The sequence below is a fragment of the Lacerta agilis genome, chromosome 14, assembly GCF_009819535.1.
Source record: "Lacerta agilis isolate rLacAgi1 chromosome 14, rLacAgi1.pri, whole genome shotgun sequence".
NCBI classification, from domain to species: Eukaryota; Metazoa; Chordata; class Lepidosauria; order Squamata; family Lacertidae; genus Lacerta; species Lacerta agilis.
The window spans coordinates 40,309,286-40,322,189 of record NC_046325.1 but is presented as its reverse complement, the minus strand read 5'-3'; the positions used below and the strand labels follow the sequence as shown (position 1 = coordinate 40,322,189).

The window sequence follows — 12,904 nt, the reverse complement described above, 5'->3', positions numbered from 1 at the left end:
GCCAGAAGCGGCTCAGTCATGCTGGCCACATGACCCAGAAAAACTGTCTGCAGAAGCGGACAAACGCCGGCTCCCTCGGCCTTTAAAGTGAGATGAGCGCCGCAACCCCAGAGTCGTTCGCGACTGGACTTAATTGCCAGGGGTCCCTAACCCTTACCTTTTGTTTTGTTTTGTTTTGTTTCCTTCCTTCCTTCCTTCTTTTTCAAACCCCTTTTTATGTGTTGTATTAATTTTTTTAAAAAATGAAAGATCCCTTCAGCTTCTCCCTTTCTATCCCATGAATACACTCATTGGGGAGAGGAGGGTCTCCAGGCCTCAAGATCCAACTTCAAAGCAAACTTGAGGCCTGGAATCTCTTTTAGTTTTAGTTTAGTTTAGTTTAAAACCCAGGGCTTGCACCCCATCTGCAGAGACCAGGAGCCTCACGGTGGAAGCAATATCAGCCCTGAAACTAAGACACAGAGACCCTTGCCAGCATTTCCCATTTCCAGGGAGGCCACCCACCACCCGGGCAGCTATTTGACGACTGAGCTTAAGTAGCTGGGGAGAGGTATCATAGAAGAAGAGTATGGCATTTATTTCTGTCTTATTTTGAAGCATTGTTATCCGTTCCAAGCCTCTGAGGTACAGAGCCTATAACTCGGTGGCTCTCTAGCTTTTTCCTCTGGGACACGCTTCCAGAACAAAAATTTGTTCGTGCCGCACTGATTTTTATTTTTTTGCTAAGAAAATTGGAAAGCAATAAAAAAGAAACCACTCCTGGCAGTGCTTGATTTATAACACAGAACACAGCTACTTTATAATATGATCGTGGGACATCCAGAAAGAATAAAACAATGCAGTTACATAGGAACACAAATCATTCCCTTAATAGAATATTGATTGCCCTCGAATCTCCCAGCCACGTTTGCCACCCTCTCCTGCCACACCCTTTGAAAACCACTGCTGTAACCTGCAGTGCCAGGTGACAAGTCGCCCTCTTGACTTTGTCATCTCACCACAGCACCCGTCACTGAGGCCTGAAAAGATCTGCCCACCTTATGCAGGTGCCTGGAAATAATTCCAGGCCTTCTGAGAAGGGAGCGGTACCTGGAAGTGTTAAGGCTTGCATTTATGCATTTGAAATATTTGTTTAGCCCTCTGGGTGATGGGCCTCCAGAGCTCAGCCTCAAATCTGTTCCCCTTTCTCTAGAGACCCTCAGAGGTGCACCCAATATCCGCTGGTTGCCGTGTCCATTAATACACGCAGAAAATAGTCGTCCTCAGCAAATATTGGTTAGACAGCTCCAGACTGTATTCACTACCTCTTTGCCCATCCCCACCCCCCAAAAAAAGAAGGCCAGCCATAAAACGATGCTTTAAATTTACATCTGCACACCAGAAATAGACCCAGCCAGAACTTTTCGGATGGGGAGGCTGGGTTCCCAATAGCTCAGGTTTGTGGTTTGCTGGCCGCAGATGTTTTAAAAGGCAACATAATGATCAACTGCAAGAGAAAATAGGACAGAGCTATTTTTTTAAAAGGCGAACAAGTGACAGTAAATCCTGTGTTTGTGCAAGAGGCTTATCCCCAGCACAAGGACTGCTTAAAAAAAAAAAAAAGACTTGGAAAAGCTTGATAGATGTTCCTTATTTTTAGTTGGCCTCCTGAAAAACATCTGCAAATCGAAGAGCGTCATTGGAGACGGAAGAAACGCTACGCTGCTGCAGGATTATATATTCATTTACTTGCAATATTCCTATACTGCCTGATAACAAACAAGTGGCTGGATAGGGCTTGGCCTTAAGTCACTGGAAGTCATAATTGTCCATTATATGCAGTGTGTGTGTCTCGTCTCCCATCTGCCCCAAAGCCTCTCATTGTATGTCTGAGATTAGAGGACAAAGGAAGGGTTTCAAAGTCATAGGCAGAGTTAGAATCTCAGCTATATAAGCTAGGTGCTAAATGGACTAGGCGACCCTCAGAGTCCCTTTCAAAGCTAAAATTCTACGATTCTGTGATCTCACCTGCGTCGCTTGATGTAGCTTGTTCTTCCAACAATTCACTTGTATTCAAGAAGGAGAAACACACACACAGTGGAAATAGTATGAAGGCAGGGATTTTTAAACTGAGGCCGCCAACCCGGCGGCCAGAAATCTCTTTGCAGTCGCAACTGGGCCCATGCCAGTAGCAAAACGTGCCTGGCAAATTTATGAACACGGGCCATAGGGCGCAGCCTTTAGCCAGAGCTCGGGCCCAGAACCTACCTTTTAAATAGATATGTAAATAAAACACTGACTGTTACTAAGCCCATTTGTGCTGTCTTCCAAACTTCCATCCACTCCCAGAGGTCAGCACTACCCCTCTGGGAATGGATGGAGCCAGATGCGCAGGAAATCTGAACCAGCCCCATGGGAATGTAGTTTACTGGTAGTAGTCTACTCAATACTCCAGACTTTGCCCCAGAGTGATGGCTAACAGGCCTAGGGCAACAAATAGAGAAAAAGGTTATGTCTAGTCAAAGGCGACTATGGGGTTGTGGCGCTCATCTTGCTTTCAGGCTGAGGGAGCCGGCGTTTGTCCACAGACAGCTTTCTGGGTCATGTGGCCAGCATGACTAAACCGCTTCTGGCACAATGGGACACCGTTTAGCCTACCTTCCCGCCGCAGCAGTACCTATTTATCTACTTGCACTGGCGTGCTTTCGAACTGCTAGGTTGGCAGGAGCTGGGACAGAAAGAACAACGGGAGCTCACCCAATCGCAGGGATTCGAACCGCCAACCTTCTGATCGGCAAGCCCAAGAGGCTCAGTGCTTTAGACCACAGCACCACCCGCGTCCCTAAAAAGAGAAAGCAAGCTGCCCCAGAACATCAGCACAGAAAACACGGTAACCGAACCGCAATTGTCATATGAGAGTCCAGTTCCAGCCCTCAACCCAGCAAATAAGGACTTGGGACCCTGCTGAGACCACGTGCCTCAGGGGGGGCTGGGGTGTACTGTGGACAGCAGTAAATCACACCTGCCAGGAAGATTCGGGGCCGTACGACCCCAAATTCAGGCTACAACCCTCGTATTCAAAAGCAGAAAAGAATTGGCTGAATTAGCCTGAAGCTAAGCTGGCAGAGTGTCAGACTCTTAATCTCAGGATTGTAGGTTCGAGCCCCACATTGGGTAAAAATATTTCTGCCTTGCAGGGAGGGTTGGACTAGTTGGTCCCTTCCAACTCTACAATTCTATGATTCTAAGACGAAACAAACTAACCGCATGGAAGATGTCCATTTAAGGCACACGTTTCCAACACGATGCAAGTGTACCTTGGTTTAAGAACAGTCCGGTTTAAGAACGATTTGGTTTACAAACTCCGCAAAACCGAAATAATGTCTTGGTTTGAGAACTTTACCTCGGTCTAAGAACGGAATCTGAACGGTGGAAGGGCACCGGCGGCGGGAGGCCTCATTAGGGAAAGCGCGCCTCGGTTTACGAACGGTTTTGGTTTAAGAACGGATTTCCGGAACGGATTAAGTTCGTAAACCAAAGTACCACTGTAAGTGTTTGTTAAAAACAAACCACACAGGGGAAACTGCGGCATCTCCATAGCAGTGAATTGAAATGGATTCCAAATATATTTCCCCAGGACTGGAAGCCTACACTCGTAAATATGGGACCACCTCTCCTGGTATGCCCCACGGAGGACCTTACGGTCCACAAACAATAACACCTTGGAGGTCCTAGGAGGTTAGACTGGTCTCAGCCAGGGCCAGGGCCTTTTCGGTCCTGGCCCCTGCCTGGTGGAACGCTCTTGTCACAAGAGACCAGGGCCCTGTGGGATTTGACATCTTTCTGCAGGGCCTGCAAGACGGAGTTGTTCCGACAGGCCTTTGGTCAGGGCCCAGTCTGACCCCCCCCCCCAACACACTCTTTTTTGTTATACAACCCAGTGTGTAAGTGGCCTCCCTAACCCTTTCCATCGGCTCATATAAGACCAGCACAAACAGTTGGGCCTGGTGAGCACTCAATGTTCCCCATCCCCTTTAGTTATAATCTATGGGTTGCCATCTGAATTTATTCTGCTCCAAATTTGATTTTAAGATGTATTTTAATCGATTGTTTGATTTATGTTTTTAATGTATCCTACTTTGATGTTAGCCACCTTGAGCCCGGTCCTGGCCGGGGAATAAATAAAATTTGTTGTTGTTGTTGTTGTTGTTGTTGTTGTTGTTACAACAAAAGCCACACGGTGATCAGTTCCTTGTACCAGAAAGCCTAATTTTCCTGTCATTCCCTCATACTTAACTGCTCTTTGGAAAGAGTTCTCTAAAATCAGAATAAAGCTGGCATTCAAGAATACAGTGGGGCAACGCGACTCACTAAATCTGCTGCCCCACAGATAGATAATCCGTCTTGGACTGGGATGCCCCCAAATCTCCCCAGTTGAACCTTTGATTCCATCTGTTCAAAACAAAGAGTCTGGCAAAAGCTTTTTGGCACTGCGTTTTCAAGGGGAACAACAGGTATTTCTCATGTTGATGCTGCCGCTTTTAACTTGTTAACCAATGTACAGTAAAATACTTGGTGGAAATGGCCACTATGTCGATTTAGTACATTGAGTACCGTTTGTCTAAAGAGGCTTTTGGTTCCAAATGAATTCGGTGCCTGCACTGAGAAGCCATATTACAACAGGAAATCTCAACATTTTAAAAAACCTATCCAAAGCTAGCACCCCTCACCCCTCAAGGTGACCTTAAGTAGCCTTCCTTCCTGTGTTAGAAACTCAAGATATATAAGCTAGGTGCAGAAAGACTCCTTAAACCAGGCATGGCCAAACTCGGCCCTCCAGCTGTTTTGGGACTACAACTCCCATCATCCCTAGCTAACAGGGCCAGTGGTCAGGGATGATGGGAATTGTAGTCCCAAAACAGCCAAAACAGAATGTCTAGTTGCCGTTTTGGGGCCAACCGGCTCAAAAGCCTTATTTTCCAAACGATGGACTGACTGTGATTGATTCTCAGTGAAATGTCTGGCTAGTTCAGAGGACTAACTTGAGCCAGGTTAAGAGCTTTGAAAACTGAAAAAAGAAAAGTCACTTGATCCAGGGACAGTCCACATATACACAGGTGAAACTCGAAAAATTAGAATATCGTGGAAAAGTCCATTTATGTAAGCAATTGTTTTCATTAGCTACTGGAGTTTAATATATGAGATAGACTCATGACATGCAAAGCGAGATATGTCAAGCCTTTGTTTGTTATAATTGTGATGATTATGGCACACAGCTGATGAAAACCCCAAAGTTGAAATTGTTAATTTGGGGTTCTCATCAGCTGTACGCCATAATCATCACAATTGTAACAAATAAAGGCTTGACATATCTCGCTTTGCATGTCATGAGTCTATCTCATATATTAGTTTCACCTTTTAAGTTGAATTACTGAAAGAAATGAACCTTCCCACGATATTCTAATTTTTCGAGTTTCACCTGTATATAGGCCTATTCTGACCTCGTTTTCTTAGTGGTGACTGTTCCTGCTCAGGCTGCACAGAAAACGCATTTCGGTTCCAGAAATTCATCCTGATTGTATAGATAAAAATATAACTGATATAATTCTATAGGGTGGGGTATTAAGTGTGTGAAAACAGTCCAGATCCAATGATCCCCAGATGGTGGAGGTGTCAGGCACCACCCTGGCATCTTCACTTGGTCACAGGTGGTTGCAAGCCAGATGCAAAATGCGCCTGGCTAATTTCGAACGCTGCTGCCTTCACCTTTTTGGGGGGGATTATTCTGATTATTCAGGAGTTAAACATCCCAACATGTATGAGTCCAGGCGTAGCCTCAACACCTTATTCTGTGCAATTTGAGGATAAACAGAGAGCAAAGACCAAAGACAGGTGGCCGCACCCGTGAGTCAATAGGACAAAAGGAATTGAGGGGGCCTTTTTCTTGGTTTTTTTGACATGGCCAAGAAACCACAGCCGATAGGATGAAGGCAAAGTGTCTACGTAGTCACCGGTGATTTAAGAATCCTCAAGTATCATCTTTATTTGGGCTTCTAGAGGACTAGGAGGTTCCCAGAAACATTGCGGTGACAATAAAGAAAAACAAAAAACAGAGTCCCGTGGCACCTTCGGGTGTCGTCTTCAGTTGGGTGTGTCTGTGCACGCTTATACAAAATGAAGAAATGCCAGGTGCACAGTCTGTATACAATTACAGGTAGGTAGCTGTGTTGGTCTGCCATAGTCAAAACAAAATAAAAAATAAAAAATTCCTTCCAGTAGCACCTTAGACAGAGACCAACTAAGTTTGTTCTTGGTATGAGCTTTCATGTGCATGCACACTTCTTCAGATACATACCAAGAACAAACTTAGTTGGGTCTCTAAGGAGCTACTGGAAGGAATTTTTTATTTTTTATTTTGTTTTGAGTCTGTATACAAGTTAAGCACAGTGACAACTCAAGGCAACAGTGATAACACAATCTTCCTAGCTTTACTGTGCTTACTTAACGCTGCAGCGGGAGAGAAAACCTTGGACCTGATTGAGTCCTAGGTAAATAAAATCAAATTTACTGGCAAATTCTAGTTCAGGCATGTCCAACAGGTAGATCGTGATCTACCGGTAGATCACTGGACGTCTGCGGTAGATCACTGGTAAATCACTGGCTCTCCCCCCCCCAAGAAGCTGAACAACTGTGGCTCCCCTAAAAAAAAAAGCTCAACATTTTACCTCCTCCCTGAAAAAACTCAACAACTTTGACCCAAACCCCCAAAAAGGGGGTAGGTCACTCACTGCCAGTTTTTAACTTGTGAGAAGATCGCAGTCTCTTGGGAGTTGGCCACCCCTGTTCTAGTTCATCTATTTCAGCCTTTGAAGTTTTATTTCCCCCCACTGGAAAACAGTGCCTGTCAGGTCGGCATCGGTGCGACAGTAAGAGATACGGGGCAGGAATAATTGGCAGCTCTCCAGACGGAAAAATGCAGAAAGTGGAATCCTCGAAGGATCACTATTGGGAACCTGTTCTTTTAAACTTGTTCACACATGATCTGGAGTTCGGGGTGAGCAGTGAAGCAGCCAAGTTTGCTGGCGATACGAAATTGTTCGGGGTGGATTTATCAAAAAGGGGCTGAGGGGAGCTTCAAAGAGGCCTTTCCAAACTGAGCGGGCGAGCAGTAAAATTCAGTAAAACAAGTGTCTTAATACTGAATATATGAATTTCACAAATATACTAATGGAGCCTGAACTGGCATTGAATGAATTCCATGCTGGGAACCGTTAGGAAAAGAGCTGAAAATAAAACTGCTGATATTATAACACTGTTATAAAAAAATCTATGGTGCTACTGCATTTGGAATACCATGTATGGTTCCGGTCGCCTCAACTCAAAAAGGATATTGCAGAGCTGGAAAGGGTTCGGGAAAGGGCAACCAACATCATCAGGGGGTTGGTGGAGAAACTGGATAGAAAACTTTTTTCTCCCTCTCTCATAAGTCTAGAATTCATTGGAATATTCTAGTTAAACTATGGAACTCCCTCCCTCAAGAGGTTGTGATGGCTGGCACACTGAACACTGGAAGTTGACCGTTTCCTCGCAAAACAATCAATGGACATCAATAAAAAAAACGATCACATTCAGAAGCCAGTGCTCTGCTGCTGACCTGAAAATCGCCGTTCTTCAAGCTTCAAAGGGAGACCGCACAGAATTGCTGAACGAGGATTCGGGAGGAAAGTTTGATTGAATTTATCCAGCACTCAATCTAGAGCACGGCTTTACGCCACAATAAATCTGTTTGTCTTTCAAGGTGCCGCAAGTTGAGTATGCAAGTTCGTGTGTGCGCACGCTTGTAATAAATCAAACTAGCCACACCTCTGAAACTTGCCACATTGCAGAGAAAAGTTCTGCTTCTTTCCCATTTATTTATTTTTTGCTGCAAAATGCAAACGTCTGTAGAAAAAGAAACGTCCGGGCAAAATAAAGCTCATATTCTCCTACCACATACACGTGGACCGTCCCAGTGTAGTCAGGGCCCGGTGAACTGCAATGAGCCCTAGTCACTCTTGGAATGAGAAGAGCGAAACTTAAACACTAATAAATTTCCAAAATGCCAGCCTCAGCTGTCCTTCCTTGATTTTAACTCAATGCGCCAATGGAACATAACGCTTGGCCTCTCATAATGACCTCAAGCAAGCGAGGACATGCGTAAAACGCAACCAACTCCTTCATATTTGTATATTTTATAGGCTAAAATGTGGCACTTGTCAACCTCCAAGATCGCGGCCCACTTACTTCTCCCCAAATTGGCTACTGGGAGACTGGTTTGGAATGGAATGTTCACAAACATTCTACCTGCAAGAAGCACTGCAAACAGATATTGCTGCTTCTGTGAGGGAAGGGGGAAACTCATTTGGGTTGGGAGAAACCTCACGCAGAACCTGGAAACAGGAGACCCCGTGTCTTTTCGCAAGACCAGAGCAGGGAAATGGTCCCGAGCAGGCAGAAAGACTGAACGCAGAGCAGTGCAGTGGGAAGGAGTCCTAGACGGTAGAGAGGAAACAGGCAAGGTGCCCAGAGTGGAGAAGCAGGATGAAGAGCAGGAACTTGGGGGAAGAATGGGCGGAGACAGAGGTCTGAAGGAAGGAGGGAATACCGAGCTTGGGGGGTGGGGAACTTGGGGTGGGGGCAAGAGCTGAGAAGAAACTCTTCTCAGGAGAGAAGGCTGTGTTCTTTCACAGGAATTGGACAGGTAAAATTTTGGAGGGTGGGAGAATATGAACAGGGGAACCGAGGAGGGAGGGTGGGGCATTGCTGAGAGGGCTGCATGTTACATCCTGATTCGTGCTAACCAGCCTGATCTTTAGCGGCAGGACCGATTCGACTGTTTAATAAATGCAAGAGAGAGCCTTCATTTTAAATAACATTTTGTTCACACTGAAAGTCCGAGGGATGGGAACGATGTTCAGCAGAGGGCGACTGTTCTACTGGACTCTAAGGACAGAATCACAGAACTGCAGAGTTGGAAGGGACCACGAGAGTCATCTAGTCCAGCCCCCTGCAACGCAGGAATCTTTTGCCCAACATGGGACTCGAACCCATGACTCGAGTCTCATGCTCTACCAGCTGAGCCATTCTGAATAAATCGGGTTGTTCTACTCAAGAGTGGACCTGTTGAACTTAACATACCCAAGTTATTTATGCCTTCCAGGGCTTTTTTTCTCCTCCAGCCAGAACCCACAGGAACTCAGTTCCAGCCACCTCTCAAGGAGAACAAGGAGAGAACAAGGGAGGCTTTCATGGTGAGCTCAAACGGCACCGGTGCCTTCTAATTTCAAACGGTCTACTCGGGAGTAGAACTAATATTGGCCAGAGAACGTTTTAAAAATCTTCTATTCAGATAACTTTCGGTTGGTACATAGACATTTGAATTTCCCAGAAAACTCAATCAAGCGGAAGGCAGTATTAAATTAGGATTAGAAAAACATTTCAACTTCTTAGGCACAAGCGCAAAAAGTTTGAGTGCCTGGACAAGCAACTTCCTAGGATTTCTCTAGCTCTAGGTGGGTCTCCAGAGCTAGATCGTTTGCTACCTATCCTTAGAGAAAAGCTTTCATAACATTCTCTACGCATTTTTTTTTTAAAAAAAACTGGGGTGGTGTGTAATTTTTCCATTTTTGGAAACACAATAAAAATCTTCCGCCCTTCCTCGCACCTGTTCCAACCACACACAAACACACATTTCCCAAAGCACTGAGGGAGGCAGGAGACTCTGTCTGCCTCAATACACCTTTACGGCACATGATCGATTTCGCTGTGCCAAGCAAGTCACATTGAACTCTTCCAAATTAATCCCTCTGGCAAACACAGCCTGCACAAAAGCGGCTGCCAGCCCCATTGCCTCTCCACGCCAGCATCAAGCTCTGCAGGGACCAGCCCTGATGCAGTGGCAAAAGTCCAGGTTGTTGCCATCTCCCCATGCCAGTCCATGAGCAAGGAAAGCTGTGCCAACGAAACAGCCTCACTCAGAATAATCACAGAACGGCAACAACTTTAGTCTCAAAGAGGGATCGGCTTGTGCCCAGCCTCAGCGTCCAAATCTGGGCTCAGCCCTGAAATAAATGTGACAATGCAGGTGTGCCTCTGAGTATATGCAGAGTACATTTCCCAATGATCATGCAGATTTGAGAACTACACCTTTGGTATCTGAAGAAGTGTGCATGCACACGAAAGCTCATACCAAGAACAAACTCAGTTGGTCTCTAAGGTGCTACTGGAAAGAATTTTCTATTTTGTTACACCTTTGGAGGAAGAGTTGGCTTCCCATCTTCCAGAATAGCAAGGAAGAGAACGAAAGCAGGCAGACAGCTACATCCCAAGGGTCTGTGACCCAGCAATAGCACCTGCACAAACACCCAGCAGGTAAAGAAACTTGCAATCCCCCTCTGAGATGCATAACAGAAGCCCATACAACCATTTGCTGTGCAGAAGACATGTTATTAAATTGCGATATCTCCTGCCCTCCTTTTTCATAACCAGCCAAGGAGGCAGATTTTATTTGTGTGTGTGTGTGTGTGTGTGTGTGTGTGTGCGCTCCTGTTCCTCTCCATCACTTCATCTGGACCTGAGCTCCACTGGTTCTCCCTCCTGACCAAGATGAACAGAAGAAGCCAGAAATTCTCACCTTGGTCCCACAATGTCTCTTCCATCTCTAACAGTGTTCTCCCTACAACCACCACCACCCCCCAATTTCTAATTCATTGAACCCCTCTTCTTAGAAATACGCTTATTGGATGCAGCACATATATATTTCAGCCCATTCTCGGCGTTATGTTTCCGGGAATGAATGAACAACCGGAGCAGTGATTCACTCTGGCGACTTTCGAACCCAACAGCTAGAGCTCTTTTTCCATCACTGAGCAGTAGAATTTTATTGTTCTGAAATCACGGTAATGAACTAAGCCCATATAAATAGGCGAACCACAACTCCCAGACTCCAGAGAACGGGCGTAAAGAAAGAAAGCAATGGTGGGACATTACAGCGGGTCCGAAACAGAGCCGTGCCAGCCGACATCAAGAAAGCGAGAAAGATTTAAGTGAGAAAAAAACTTAAGTCAACAGTCAAGGGGTCTCAAAGCTTCAGACACCCTGACATTCAACACCTTTCACATCCACACTGCACATTTAAAGCACATCATTTCCCCTCAAATATATCCTGGGGTCTGCCGTTTGTTAAGTGTGCTGGGAATTGTAGCTCGGAGGAGGGTAAACTGCCGTTCCCAGGGCTGTGCTCTTGTGGCACCTCTTACCCGAGATATTTCCTCTCCCTACACTTGAGCTCCCCAAAAGAGAGGGGCTGCGTCTCGGAAACTCCCTGAGCCTCAAAGCCCTTAGGAACCCTAACTGGCTAAGTCGTGGTTGCAGCTGACGGGAATTCACTCTGCACGCGCTCAGAGGCGCTCTTCTTCCTCCACGCCTCTTCACCTGTTCCGAGCTGCCAGCAAATCCCAGAGGCTCAGCCTCTCAGAAGGTAAAGGCGACGGCTGAAATCAAAGCGGGACCCCCTAGCAAAACGGGACACTCCGAAAAACCCACCCTCCTCCCCACCGGCTGCTGACCAACCTGCAGCTCGCACCAGGCCACCTCGACGGTGGTCTCAGTGTCCAGGCCTTTGTACACGGTCTTGAAGGAGCCGCGTCCGATCTCGATGTCGAACTTGAGGAAGCGGCCGTCGGGGGACGTGGCCACGGCGCGCGTCTCGGCCTCTTCGTTCTCCTCCTGCTCCCAGTGGTCGCGCTCGGTGGGCGGCTGCGACGGCGCGGCCTCGCGGGGGCTCTCGCTACCCGCGGACCCCGGCGCGGGCGCGGCAGGAGCGCAGGAGGGAGGCGGCGGCGGCAGCAGCGGCGGCGCGCCGGCCGGAGCTACCACCGCCGCCGCCGCCTGCAGCTCCCGTCGGGGCGCGTCGGCGCCGTCGAAGCCCCTGAGCGCCGCCAGCTCTGCCGAGCTGCGGCGGCTGATCTTGTAGTTGGAGCCGCGGCGGCCGGACAACCTGCGGCCACGGAGGCGCGCGGCTTGGAGCGCCTCGTCGTCCACGCCGCAGCCGGCCGGGTCCGCCGCCCCTTCGGGCTGGGCCACGAGCGCTCCGGCGCCCGAGCCCGGATCGGGAGCCCGCAGCATGAGCATCGGACGGCGAGGCGAGCGGAGGCACCCGAGACGGAGAAGGAGCGCCTGCCGACTGAGCCCGTGCGCCCAGCGGCCGCTACGTGCGCTCCGGAGACCAGGAGGCGGGAGCCGCGGCACCGCCCCCTCCAGGCACCGTCCTGCCGCCTCCCCGCCTCTCCTTCGCCCGCCCTCCGGCTCCTTCCTCCGCCCACCGCCGCCCCTCTTCCAAGGTAGACACCCGGCACCTCCCCACACTCGCCCGGCGGCGCCCCTCTCCAAGCTGCCCAGGACGCGCTGCCGTCCAACTCCCCACGCGAGCCACGACCCGCCACCCCTCCTGGCTTGGGCGTGGATGCTTCTGTGCGCCCATCCTGGACGGGAAAGTGGCGGCGGGGCTTCCACGCGAGTTTGAGCGCTGTTTCTTGCAAGGGAAAGTGCTTGTTGCGCTCGCGCAAAAAATGAACCAAAATGAAAAACCAGGGCATTTTCGTTGGGAAAAGCAAACGCGCCCAGAGCCTCCTCTAACCCACAGTCGCCTTTTGCACACCCTCCCAAGTGTCCCTATTTTCCAGGGGGACAGTCCCAGATTTAAAGAAGCCGCCCCAGTTTCTGATTTGATCCCCGAATGTCCCACTTTTCCATAGGATGTCTCTTATTTTAATCATCCGAGAAATGTTGGCGGGCATGGAGTTATGGAACCCCCTAGCCGAGGAGATAAGTAACAAGACAGCCTTTAGGAGACACCTGAAGGCAGCCCTGTACAGTATAGGGAAGA

General features: G+C 48.2%; 1 protein-coding gene across 1 annotated transcript in view; it reads right to left on the bottom strand.

The window, feature by feature from the left end:
• The window catches only part of WNK4 (WNK lysine deficient protein kinase 4), a 49,446-nt gene extending 37,612 nt beyond the window's left edge, over positions 1–11,834 (bottom strand). The window contains exon 1 of the mRNA XM_033170015.1: positions 11,590–11,834. The gene's annotated coding sequence lies outside the window, so the exon portion shown is untranslated. The remainder of the gene's footprint in view (positions 1–11,589) is intronic.
• Positions 11,835–12,904: the final 1,070 nt, after the last annotated feature.